Genomic DNA, 14,960 nt, shown 5'->3' with positions numbered 1-14,960 from the left:
GTTCGTTTTCTGCATAAATCACTTTATCCTTTAGTCGGCCAACTTGAGAAGGAGGTGAAATATTGAACCGCACATTTACTTTTGATCTTCGTATATTTTCCTCAATATGTAAACAATCGTTACCGAACAACGAATAATCATGCATTAGACAAAACACCATAAAAAGAAACACGGGGAAAGTTATAAATGTGCAACTAGATATATTCGTCGGGATTGTAAAGATTATTTATTCTATCAGATAAATTCCGTTTTATCGAAAGCAATTTCGTACTGCAACGAAATTTTTCCTTGTAATATAAGGTTGCCAAGGAGCTGCAAATACGCATGCGTTATTTGACTTTGTCGTGCGGAATTTGGTTTAGGATTGAATTGTGTTGTATAACACGGAAAATAATTAACGCAAGTCAAATGACAGTCAATCCGATTACAATGACCAGATATCATTCAGAATGACTTATAGGATCTGGAGGTATACTGCGCCTTTATCGGTGAGTACGGCGTTATATAGCCTCAAAATCTGTAATTAATGGCACTAGAAGAAATCTCAGGAGAGAGTTAGTTTATTTTAAATGCTTCCTGTCATCCTAAGTTGGATCTTTTTCGGTACAGCGATTAGTCTACTCGACATATGCCCGCGACCGTCGTCTCTTCCTTCAGAAAAAAGTAAATGTCACTCGCATTTAGATTTTCAGTTATTTTTATTGCATGGGAATGGTGACAACCCTGTCTGATGCTGAGGAATCCCCTGAAATTGACATATTTTCAAATCCTTAATGGTAAAAAAAAATATCGGTGTGTCAACGATTGTCAAGGTACTAAAAAAGAATAATATAAATGGCCTGTGCTGAAACGACATGGCGTCTCGAAGATTAGTGTTGAAGTAATTTTAAAGTTATTTCATTGGCAATTTTTTTCTTTTGATATTTCAGAAACGTACAACCATAAGAAAAGACTCTAGATAAAGTATAAATGTAGATATGATCAGAGGACAAGGAAGATACCTTTAAGGAATAAATTTCGTTTTTGAAAATACATGAGGATGTGAATTGTGAGCTTCAAGTCGGCATACTTCATGAAGCATGTTAGCACTTCATGAAAAGTATGCTGGCGTGAAGCGTTGCAGTTCATACCGGCATGTATTTTCAAAAATGAAGTTTATTTTTCTATATTCACCTTCTACTTTCATTTCTGTTGGAATTTCCATTCATTAAAATAAACGTCTTATATTTACAAAGATTCATACGCGCATTGTTCAAACTTGCAGCGCATTCATGAGGAAATGGTTATCATTACAATTTGTGAAAATATCAAAGGCAAAAACATTGGAAATGTAATTATATTTATATGATATATGTGAACACATTCCTGGAATCAATTAATCAGAATCGGCAATCTAATGTGTAGTTCTGGGTGGGGGAGCTTGTATTAATTTAAGGATTGTCCTTGTGTTTTATATAGCACAGATGGCTGGATTCCAAATGATAATTGAAAGTTATAATGCATTCTATGAAAGAAAATTGAGAAGTTTTTACCAGCTTATTTAAGAATCTGTTCAGAATGCAGATGCTTTTTATGCAGAATGCCGACTTCAACATCTGATACCATTTATCAACAGAACGGAAAAGACATAACCAGTCAATCAAGTCAATATGAAACGTTCAATAGCAAGGATCAAATAATTCTCATTTCAGATATTGGAAGGAAAAGGAATTCATTTTTCATTTCTGCTTACCAGATCTTATTTCAATCCTAAATTGACGAAAGTCGGAGTTGATTTCCGTGTAAAGGTGGTGAATACCGAAATTTGATTAGAGCCTGGCGTTTCATAAAGATGAGGTTCGCAATCAAATTAAATTTATTTGAAAACAATATATTTTTTTTTTTTAATTTTAATGAACTAATAATACAAGTAACACAATTAGACTCTTTCAAGACAGGTTCTTTTACACTTATAACATGATGTCATCATTAGACAGTTACTCATCACATGTTCGTTCATCAATCAAAAGTTCAATATTAGTAATGCAAAAAAATTAATAGAAAAGGTACCCTCAGAATAGTACAGGCATGTCACAATTTGCGTGTTTTCAACAAAGGATGAAGCACTTTGTTACATCTAAATAGGTCTTATCAAATAGTGAAAGTCATGACGAAAATGTTAGATTGGAAATTGAGGACGAAATTGACAGTCTTTATGAAGTGAAATGAGCATGTAATAATAGCTCATATCAAATCTGAAATTCAAATATAAACTTTTCGTAATTATAAAGTTAAACATAGATATTATACAGACAGGTCCCTATTTGGTTTCAGTCACCTGACCTTATTCTTCATCACTCGCATATATATATATATATATATATATATATATATATATATATATATATATATATAATGACTTGCCTATATGGTCGAGTGTGCTGGTTGCATGCTGCTAGGAGATTTGATTCAGCAGGTCATGAGTTCAACCCCGGGTGGGGGAGGCTGTGGATATCCAAATAAGATAAAGTGAAATTTTCTGTGCTTTATATTAAATATTTTTTCACTTAGGGCAGTTATGTTTATTTAAGAATTCATTGCTATATCCGTACTAATCTCTTAACAAATATGAAGACAAATGGTAGGAACTATACCATTAAACTGGTTTCTATTTCAAACTGAATCTCTCATTCCAACCTCGAACTCATGATCGATCTTTGATGGTTGTTCCATCTTCTCTGACGTAAAGCGCATTTTATTTTTTAAAATCCCGCATGCTATTACCCAAACATTTCAGGGAGAATATAACAAACGAGACTGTAGAGTTTTAAAATATGCAATGTTTATTATAAGGAAACAGACGGAAGAAAATGTGATTAACACATTGGGGGATAATTTACACATCTGAATAGAAAATGCATAGTGGGCGAGTAATGCTAGGAAGATTCATACAAATGCAATTTTCTGCAGATAAAGTTTCTTGTTTTAGAAACAGAGTGAGTAAATAAAAAATCGTGTGTCGGATATATTTAGCTCTGTTAATTAACAAAATTGCAAATGAGGATGGATTATGATGCGACTGGTTACTGGATTTAAAACGGTGATCTCCCCTGACAGCGCCCTGCACCGGAAGACGTAAAGCAAAAGAACACGTGTGGAGTGACCATAAATCTCTGACTTATGTGGCACGTCTAGATAAATACCAAAGTCCAAACTGCATTCTAATTGGTCTTAATCTTCGATGCAATACAGTCGATTTATCTCATTAAGTGTTCAGTGCTATCTAAACACTAGTACCAAAGAACAAGGTGAATGCTGTCCGTCATAAATCCCAGCCAAACATACAGAGTAGCGATAATCAGGGGGAAATTAATGTCTAGAATTAATTGCCAGCATATCAAATATCATAGAGAGGGGTAATAAACATCACTAACAGATGGTAAACAGTAATTTAAAAAAGTAGTTTATGTAATTTGACATTGTTTTTAAGAACCCAGAAACATTAAGTCGAAGAGTTGTTCATAGCGGGAAAGGAAATCATTAAGGAGTTAGAAAAGAAACAGGTTCTAGCACTTATTTGAACAATCACTGCGGATTTGAATATCACCGTTGGTTAAGTTCGATTTATTTATGATACCGGGCTCGAGGGTTGGAATCAAAGACACCAATTCTTCCCGAAATTGTGGACCGAAGGGAATATTCTGGTCGGGAGTTACAACAAAACACATAAGGTCCGAGAGCCCTATTAGCAAATATTCTGAGTTACTAACTCAGCACTGAGCAGAAGGTATTTAGGCTGAATAAGGGACTGCTGATGTATCACATTTAGATAATATTTTTTATGACAATTCGGATTACCACGTGTTCTGGAAAGTGACTCAAGTGGGTATTTGTTACAAACGGTATAGCACGTGAGACCTTTAAATATCCTCGACGTCTTGGGGGAACTGGTGTTATATTCTAACAGCGAATCAGTGTGAATGGTTACCAGCTATTTCTACAACAGAACCAGACTATTCCTACAACAGAATCAGACTATCCCTATTTTGTATAACAAAACCAGACTATTCATATCTTGTATATAGGAACCAGACTATTACTACATTGCATAACAGAACCAGACTATCCCTATCTTGTATAACAGAACCAGACTATTCCTATCTTGTAAAACAGAACCAGACTATATCCCTATCTTGTATAACAGAATCAGACTATCCCTATCTTGTATAACAGAATCAGACTATTCCTATCTTGTAAAACAGAACCAGACTATCCCTATAATAGAATCAGACCACTCTAATATTCTATAACAGAACCAGACTATATCCCTATCTTGTATAACATAATCAGACTATCCCTATCTTGTATAACAGAATCAGACTATCCCTATCTTGTAAAACAGAACCAGACTATCCCTGTCTTGTAAAACAGAACCAGACTATATCCTTATCTTGTATAACATAATCAGACTATCCCTATAATAGAATCAGACCACTCTAATATTCTATAACAGAACCAGACTATTCCTATCTTGTAAAACAGAACCAGACTATATCCCTATCTTGTATAACATAATCAGACTATCCCTATCTTGTATAACAGAATCAGACTATTCCTATAATAGAATCAGACCATTCTAATATTCTATAACAGAACCAGACTATTCCTATCTTGTATAACAGAATCAGTCTATCCCTATCTTGTAAAACAGAATCAGTCTATCCCTATCTTGTAAAACAGAACCAGACTATCCCTATCTTGTATAACAGAACCAGACTATTCCTACGACAGATCCAGACAATTCCTATCTTGTATAACAGAATCAGTATATCCCTATCTTGTAAAACAGAATCAGTCTATCCCTATCTTGTAAAACAGAACCAGACTATCCCTATCTTGTATAACAGAACCAGACTATCCCTATCTTGTATAACAGAACCAGACTATATCCCTATCTTGTAAAACAGAACCAGACTATTCCTATCTTGTATAACAGAACCAGACTATTCCTACGACAGATCCAGACAATTCCTATAACAGAATCAGACCACTCTAATATTCTATAACAGAACCAGACTATTCCTATCTTGTAAAACAGAACCAGACTATATCCCTATCTTGTAAAACATAATCAGACTATCCCTATGTTGTATAACAAAACCAGACTATCCCTATCTTGTAAAACAGAATCAGTCTATCCCTATCTTGTAAAACAGAACCAGACTATTCCTACGACAGATCCAGACAATTCCTATAACAGAATCAGACCATTCTAATATTCTATAACAGAACCAGACTATTCCTATCTTGTAAAACAGAACCAGACTATATCCCTATCTTGTAAAACAGAACCAGACTATCCCTATCTTGTATAACATAATCAGACTATCCCTATCTTGTATAACAGAATCAGACTATTCCTATAATAGAATCAGACCATTCTAATATTCTATAACAGAACCAGACTATTCCTATCTTGTATAACAGAATCAGTCTATCCCTATCTTGTAAAACAGAGCCAGACTATCCCTATCTTGTAAAACAGAATCAGACTATCCCTATCTTGTATAACAGAATCAGACTATCCCTATCTTGTATAACAGAATCAGTCTATCCCTATCTTGTAAAACAGAACCAGACTATTCCTACGACAGATCCAGACTATTCCTATAACAGAATCAGACCATTCTAATATTCTATAACAGAACCAGACTATCCCTATCTTGTAAAACAGAACCAGACTATATCCCTATCTTGTAAAACATCAGACTATCCCTATCTTGTAAAACAGAACCAGACTATATTCCTATTTTGTATAACAAAACCAGACTATCCCTACAACAGATCCAGACTATGCAGTTTCAAAGCTCTATTCTCATCTCACCATCTTTTAGCATGTCTTAGATAATCTTTCATAGCATTGTCCACTCTTGGTTACTATATTGACCTTAGTTTAGTATTATTCCATGTCTTTTTTTTTTTATTCATTCATTGTTCTTTGTTTTAGTTTGTTTTTACAATTAAAGCGCTTTAGGGTCATTGTGTTGATTATGTAAGGGGCGATATAAATGTACGACAATACTGCTGATATTGGTGTGACAGACGGACGAATGACAGTGACATTGTAGTGTCGTTTGTTTTCGAGATAAGACAAAACATCAACAACTTAGAAACGATCACATCTATATTTAATGACCGTCCAACATGAACATGTTAATACATTGAAAACTCCGCCTTGCATAGTTAGGCAGCTGCTGGGTGTGATGGACCTCAAATCATCACCATAATTAATGTTTGTAATAAACTTGCGGTATTGAGAATATGTATCACGAACCCGACCAGAATTCGATTACGACTGAAGGATAAGTTGATGTCTGGATAATAGGTTAAACAAACCTTACCATGAATAGAAAACGAGTTATCGCGGTACACGCACACCCACCTGTAACAATGATTGATTGATTGTTTGTTTTACGACCCGTTGAAAATGTTCACTCATATTGAGACGTCACTAGCTGTACGTGCTCAGGGCCGTAACAGTGAGGGTTCTTTAGTGTGCCAATGCCTGTCGCGGCACGGGACCTTCGTTTTTAAGGTCATATCTGAAAGACCCGTGATTCTCACTTATAAATGTTGAACGTTTGGCGAAAGAGCAATAAATACATATGTTTACGTCTTAGGTTTGACGCGGTAATGGTACGAGCGGGGTTCGAACTCATGACCTCACGAACGACTATATATATATATATATATATATATATATATAAAGACGCCTTTATGACGTCAAACCATTTCAAAACTATTTTAAAATGTAACGCCTGAGGATTATAAAATGAAAACGCTTGCGTTAAATTTTTAACTTTGTGTACTGTTTATTCTATTTCTTTTAATATATATAAAGATATATATATATATATATATATATATATATATATATATATATATATATATATATATATATATATATATAATCCAAATAGAAAGAGTTGATATCACACAGTCAAAATAATTCAATAAAAAATCAGGAAAATATACAGTTCCAAAATATATATTCACTAGCGCTTTCTGGATTTTAACATCCATCCTCAGGTGAATACAAATTTTAAATAATGAATACAAAGTTGTTTATCTTAGAGACGTCTATTGTGACGTCATGACGTCATGATAGTCTTTGCGAGGAGGGAATACATACATGACGTCATAATACAAAAAATTCGGGAAAGGTGACTTGGACAAAATAAGCATGAACATTAACATGATAAAAGTTGATGAATTAAGAGGTTTAACAATCAGAATTGATTAAAGTTTGTTTAGTTTAGGAGAAAACAGTTTAATGAAATAATTTTCTTTAGCAAGTCTCATGGATGTTGATTCTGTTTTAAGTTTATAAAATGGAAATACGCTGTAGTTGCCTCTAGCACAGTTGTCAAAGTGTTCGCTGCATGGGGTATTTCTTGTACTGGGATCGTTAATTTGTATGTATTCCCTCCCAAACTCCCCGTCGAGGCCAAATTACGTCACAGTGCCTACGAATAGTGAGCAAACGAACTCTGGTGGAAGTTTGTATTCCCTCCTCGCAAAGACTATCATGACGTCATGACGTCACAATAGACGTCTCTAAGATAAACAACTTTGTATTCATTATTTAAAATTTGTATTCACCTGAGGATGGATGTTAAAATCCAGAAAGCGCTAGTGAATATATATTTTGGAACTGTATATTTTCCTGATTTTTTTATTGAATTATATATATATATATATATATATATATATATATATATATATATATATATATATATATATATATAAAAGACTAAAACAAACACGGACCCCTGGACACACAAAGGTGGGGTCAGGTGCCTAGGAAGAGAAATCAATCCTTGTCGACCGGTATCACACGCCGTGAGCCCTACATCTCTATCGGGCCAATGTCAAGGGGTCTGTGTTTACCCTTCTCATAATTTTATATTCTTCATAGGATTTATCACTGGTCGTTATATCGTCAATTGTTCATTCAAATCTTATCAGATTTTCTGCAGTGGTACAACGTAAAACGACGTGGTTCCACTTGGTTCTGAAGGTTACTGTTGAAATGTCAAGGTCACTTGAAAGAAATTACTGATGAATTTAGATTACTTTTTCTAGAATTAATCAGACTTGTAACTATGCCTATAAGTCTTATTTCCTATTGGTATTCATAATTAGATGTGAATATAGGTCATTGTTATTGAAAATTTCGAAATTCGTTGTAAACAATTTTCATTCTTTAGGTTATAATATCCTTATCAAACGTTCAGGAATGAAATCTGACTGAACAATCACGAAATGACACTACAAAAGGATCCTTGCGATGTATTTATACTTGTCGTATCTTTGTGGTTCTTGAGAAGAAAAAATTGAAAAGAAAGTTGAGTTTGGGAACACTGCTGAGACTGGGCCACTGTCGCGTTACAAGATGCTGACGTCATGTTGGTGTAATTTTTTTAATACAATATGTTTCGTTTCGTTTCGGTGGGTTTCGTTTTGTTTCGGTAGATTTCGTTTCGTTTTCGTTTCGCACTTTACAGGTACCCGTAATTTTCCGAAAATTTGATTACTTTTTTTTAATACATCCATTTTAGTTAATGATACATACAACAGTGTGTAAACATGTCTATTAATGCATGGTATCATAAATCATCTGTACAACGATTCCTGCTATTTGAACAACGGGAAGAAAGTAGTCAAATATTCATTTTATCTTTACATTTTCTCAATAAAAATCTTTATTATTTTGAAATTTGTTGCCTATACTCCGTACATAATGGAGCCAGGTTTTGACCGATTCTATAACAGGAAGAGCTGCGTCGCAGCAGTGTCGACTCCCTGTTGTATTTGGCGAGGGTAGGGGGTGGGGGTGGGTAATCTCATTTTTATGTAGAATTAAAGGGCGAATAATCCATGTATATACCGTTGCAAATGTCTTATTTTGACGTATTCAGTGACACCACTGTCGTCCGTATTGTATTATGATAGGTATATTCGCTCAACAATAATTTAGGTATTAATAGTCACAATCCTATGGGTTTTGTCGATTTACGCTTTCATTAATTAACCAACGTCACGGCATGTGGCTGTATATTCGGGGCACGTGATGACCGTATCATATTTATACCACATTACAGAGTGTATATTAATGTCAAAATGAATTTATGCATATATTTTTTGTACTTAGTTTTCTATGTTTTGTCTTTAACTGAGTTTGACAATACATGACTAAAAGATTTTAATCGGTTTTAAAAAGGTCGGTCTAAAAATTTATCGAGATCGATCTTCAGTACAGAGGGTAAAACCTCATATAGAGAATCTCTTAACCCGATCTTTCCTCCTGGGCAACTGTCAAGATCGATTGTGATCAATATTTCTTTTAAAAAATGAAGATGAACACGTATGACAGCCATATATTAAGCACATTTACTATTTATCGCATGTGCATTGGTATAGACGACATACTATATGATGGAGGCAAGGCGTGGTCCTCCTTGAATATACGGTACTTCTGCTGCACCCAGAATAAATCTAGAAATATAAATAATTGGTTTGTATTTCGAACAATTGCTTATACGGAGGGAACTTCCTAGTTTTGGTTTCATTATCAAAATTATTGCTGGTCGCTGCAAATGTAAACGTAAAGTGGTTTTTCTTCTTCGTTTTGATAGATCGATTGAAATATAAATCGGTTAGAATTCTAAAAGTGTAAATGGGGTCTAAATCTACAGGAATGCACCAATATATCCCCTGCTTAGTTTTCAGTCTTTGTAAACAAACCCTCTTGATTGCTGTAGCAAATGTTTATTGGTCTCTTTTGAAGCGTCATCTGTTTAGGGATACTGTGCAGAAAAACGTCTTCAGATGTTATATGCTGGTTTAAATCTTTCGTAACTTGCAATAACTGCTGGAATGTAATTTATGCGCTTTGTTGCAACTCTAAGATCTTTCACTATATAAAGAGCTCTTCCTGTTCCGCGGTGAAGTAAACCAATCGAAAGACTGAGAGCCACGGTTTATTTTTTGAAGATAACTTGTCAAAAAAAAAAAAAATCATCAATATTTTCAACTTCTTACAGATAATTGACGCAAAAGTTTTGCAAAATATAATTATTTTGATTGCACTATATGAATGAGCAAATTACCCAAAATATTACTCAGACATTCAATAGATAAATATCCTTGTACACATACGTAAGCACAGTGAAACCTCTCTAATCCACATGCACTGTGAGACAATTTTTGTCGGAATACACAGTGTGTAAAAACAATGAAAGTATTAGATTGAGAATGAAAATAAGGGTCAGAATGCCCAGTGATACGGATTGCACAGGTGTCAGATTAGACAATTTTCACTGTATATCTATTTAGTTGTTGTTTCATTTACAAGCCTTTAAAAAACAATGATAAATCGAACGTATTACACTATTGTTTAAGATCGTTGGCTACATAGACTTATTTTTATCAGTATTTCTCCTTTAAAACATCAAACCTTATTTGCTTTATCATTTAAGTTGATACGCATAATTGGTTTGTCCTGCCAGATAACAGCTATGCTTTTAGCCACTCTACAAAGTCAAATATATCTAATAAAGTTAATCAAAGCTGGATTCACGTTTCAATATTTGCATTTGTTCAGTTATTAGGTTCATATAGGATTAGCTTTAGCCTTTGCACCCATATATTAACCTTCACTTGGACTGACTATATTTGTATTATATGCAGAGATTTTTTGTTTCGTGTAATAAAACGTGGTCCTCCTAATTTGTCATTAGTTGATAAAAGGATGTCATGCAAAAAACTGAAGATAAAAAGAAAAAATCTCTTTGGAGTAAATGTAAGTTAATTAAAAACTTAAAGTCTGTAGTATAACAGGTCCTGATGTTTTATAGAACACAAAAAAAACCCCTAAAAAACAACAACAAAAAACGTTTTACACTGCACTTAATCATAGTTATCGTAGTCTACAGAAGCAGTGATGCACATGCATTATGTCATTAATTTCAAGGGTGAACGCAAAGTAGAGAAATGAATCTATACATTAAACGCAAGAAAAGTGTTTGGTCAAACTCCAGTTTACCAGCGAACTTGACAAACTTGCGACACGAGAACATTTACTCAACATCTTATCAAATCGTTTATGCATTGGCGAGAGAAATTCAGTTAAAGTCTAATTTCGGTTTTAATTGAATGACCTTAGTGGACCATGTTTATCGTTTTTAGCGAGATAGTCACGTCATGGGGTCTTGATGTGAATCCGCTAATGGTCGATGTGGGTGTTGGTACGTTCGTGAAACAGATAGGTCAGTCCCCCAGATTCTAAATAAATCAGAAAAACCTTCATTCCATTCTTAATCTGAACACAAACACGACTTCTCATTGTTGTTTTCTTTAATTCTGTTTTGGTCGTATATCGTTTCGTGGACATTTAATACAAACTCTGTAGGTAATGGTGTCCAAACTATTAAAAGTTTAAAACCGTCTCATTCCATGCACAGGAAACTGTTTTTGTTATGTGCGAATAGAGGTGAGTGGAGAAGATAAATTTGATGTTTTATTCTGTAAGACATGTAAATAAAATTTTATGTAGATTTTGACGTGGTTTTTTTCTCCAACATATTGTGCATAGATTTCTAAACAGGGGTAAAGTCTTTGAGTGTAGAAGGGAATTGATAGGTTTTCAGTTATCTATTTTGCGTACAAAGTAGTTTGCTAATGGTAAACTTCAAGGAACATTTACTAAAAAAAAAATTCGAAATCGAATCCGGGTCACAGAGACTTGCCTGATCCATCCGTGGGAGCATGTTTTTTCAAGGTATTTATTGTGATAAGTATCAAAATCTGAAATAATATGGTAATGCGGTGCCTAAAATATCAACTTCAAAGGATTCGTATCCGAAACGAAAGCTGTGTCCTAAACTACGTAGGGACGAGACTGGTACATTCTAACTGAACCAGAGACACATCTAAGATCTAGTATTAGCAAAAACGTTCAAAATCGGAAGCCCGTTTGCAGGTAAATTACGAATTAAGCTCAAACTCTTTATTAACTGAATGTGTTGTTCGGACGTTCATGGATGACGATTTCGGATTGCAATTGCATTTAAGATTCCGAACAAAATCTAAATTTGTTACCTGTCATCGCCTCTTTTGAAATGTTAAAAAACCTGTTTGTAAAACTGTCTTTAATCAGACAGAACAATACGTTATTCGCCTACTAATTATAATCTTGCTTTCGACCACTCTGCATATGCATGAGTAATTCCGAAAGATGTTTCTAATCTGTCGAAAAAATCTAGGTGTTTCTGCTTCAAAGAGTTTATAAAATCATTTCAATAACAAATTCCTGACCTGAAAGTTGAAGACAGTTCTTGTATATTTTCGCATCAGTGAAAGTCCACTACATAGTGAAAACCATGGAAACTTTTTATCTGCGTGTACATTTAACCTAATTCCAGGAATCGAGATTGTTTTGTGTAAGTCAAGGACATAATTATGAGAGTGACCTCTGGTGTCCATAAATGGCTTAACTTTTATTGTTTCCTTGTGTGTCTTTGCAGATGAATAACCGTGATTGTGAATTTTTCCAGTATTAATTCGATCAATCGGGGAAAACCTCGGGTTCAAGGTAAGATCTATGTTGATTTTGAAGTCCAGCCATTAGTATGATCACATTGCAATACCATTTTAAACAGAAATAGTTTCATTCCATCTAGCATTATTCCCTATTAAGTAGTAAAATCCACCGTATGTCTCTAAAAGTACATAGAAACTTCGTTAAATGGCAGTTTGAAAGCAAATCTACAGAAATGATTGGCGTTTTGGAATATGTAATCTGAAAGGTTTCTGCATGTTTCCAGTGGAGGACACGGGAGACTGCGGCCATTAGACAATCCATCCTTTGTTTTTTATATATGACGAAGGGTGATTGGAATGTAGTCACTACAATCTGAGATCTGTCTGTTTTGACATATTGGACATAAATATTTCTACTGTGCTATAAAAACCTTTTTCAGGTTTTGTGGTTATGTCGTAATACGATGTAGATGTTTAGATTAATTAACAATTTGATCTTCATTTATTCATTGAACGGTCGACCTCCATTATCATCGCAATAATACATGATCAGCCTACACGTACAAAAGACTCAGGACATTCTGGTACGCTGGCTGCAAATATGTTTCATTAAAAGAAAATTAAAAGTAGTGGTTACTCATATTCAGCCCAAATTATTTCAGCTTTAACAACAGGCTGGGAGAAATGAACTGCGCCTAAGAATTCGTGCTAATTTTGACACCAGAACTAAAATTTGTAATTGTCACCTGTCAAAGATTTATAATGAGTATTTATATGCGAGGTGCATATTACTCTCAAGTGTCTCTTAAAAATATACAAATGTACTGCAACATAAAGTCATGATCCGCATAAAATAGCTTAATTAAGTAAACCCATATTCATAAAATCTAAACATCTATGAAAAATGTGTTCAGAATATTTTGGTTGATAATGGAGTTTTCGATTTTCGGAAGAAGGATGCGTTTTTTAAATAAACGTTAAAGTACAGATAGATGCCAACGGTTTCCAAAGTACAAAGCAAAGTAAATAAAATCTTGAGTGTTCGCCCTCCTGGCGAAGAAATTGCATGTCATTATACGCTGTAAATTATTTTTCTCAATTTCAGTTATCGCCCCAAAGTAATGTTTTCGGAACAAATTATTGTAAAACAGTGGTAAATGGTAAAGATTTTTTTACTTAAGGAAATGTTTTCAGTTAGAGAAATTATAAGCAAGACGTCGACCCGATAACCGATAATGCAAGAATAAGGCCAAGGGTTAAAAGGAGCAAGGTGTAGGTTTTAAAGAAGAAAAATATTTTTTCTATCATAATGTTTATATACACATACATTGAATTTTCCCCAAATAACTGAGTAAACAATTCTTCCAGTTGCCAGGGTAATAATTGTTACAGATATTGTGTTATCATGAAGCAAGTTGCTAGGGTAATATTTATTCGGAAATATTTGGTGTATTTAATATAAACATGTAGCGTATGTAATATTTTGCTCTGAAGTTGGAATTAATCGTGAACATATATATATACGCTCGAATTCGCCTGCTATAATATCAATCAGAAATGAATACAGTGCGCGAATTGGATAGAGACACTTTGAGATGCTAATTACGGTCCTGCCAAGGATATCAAGTTCATACCAAAGAGAAATACGGGTCATCAATCTTCTATACAGAGAGTGGATTGTGTCGGCCAAAAACATATAAGTACAATAAGTACACTGATACACGGTTTGATGCAGATGAAGAGGAAATTCGTCCATTGATTGGAAACATTTGTAGGAAAAACCCCCAGCATAACTTTAGATATATCAGAGAATCCTAAGTATAAGATTACCTTAATCTTAAGTTAGGGCATTGACGGATATAAATAACCTCTTTAACGACTACATAACCATAAAAAACAACATGAAAGCATTTTCCTACCAGCCATTAAGAAGTGCACACTAAAAGCGCCATTCAGTAACACGTATTAATGTGGGCTCTTTTAAGTTCTCTATGACACCAAAATGAAGATATTACCTAGGGGACGTTTTGGTTTATTTGGGGATGCCAATCTTGTGCTTTGTTTTGCACAGGGACTTCTATTGAATAAAGAATATATATACTAATCAACTGAAAAATCAGAGTACAATACTAGTACCGTCTATGATAACACACATTCTGTCAATCCAAGACAGTGTGTTTTATGGAGGTCGTCATTCACAATATTACTTTGAACTTAAGACTGAAGCCTATTTCCTGAAAGTAAACCGTCAGTAAAGGATGCATTAACATAGAACGTGTCTTTGAGAATCACTGGTGTTTCTTTGTATTGTCGTATCTGCTTACTGTCATAATGGTTCAGATGAAAGAGTTAAGGAAATTGACACATGTTATAGGCAA

General features: G+C 34.2%; 1 protein-coding gene across 1 annotated transcript in view; it reads left to right on the top strand.

Moving 5' to 3' along the window:
* Nucleotides 1–230: 230 nt before the first annotated feature.
* Nucleotides 231–14,960, top strand: part of LOC125652017 (probable G-protein coupled receptor 139) — a 33,078-nt gene continuing 18,348 nt past the window's right edge. Inside the window, exons 1-2 of the mRNA XM_048880890.2 lie at nucleotides 231–488; nucleotides 12,567–12,634. The gene's annotated coding sequence lies outside the window, so the exon portion shown is untranslated. The remainder of the gene's footprint in view (nucleotides 489–12,566; nucleotides 12,635–14,960) is intronic.

This window comes from Ostrea edulis, chromosome 5 (genome assembly GCF_947568905.1).
Source record: "Ostrea edulis chromosome 5, xbOstEdul1.1, whole genome shotgun sequence".
Taxonomy (NCBI): Eukaryota; Metazoa; Mollusca; class Bivalvia; order Ostreida; family Ostreidae; genus Ostrea; species Ostrea edulis.
Note: the sequence above shows the minus strand (reverse complement) of the source record. Positions and strands in the feature narration are given on the sequence as shown.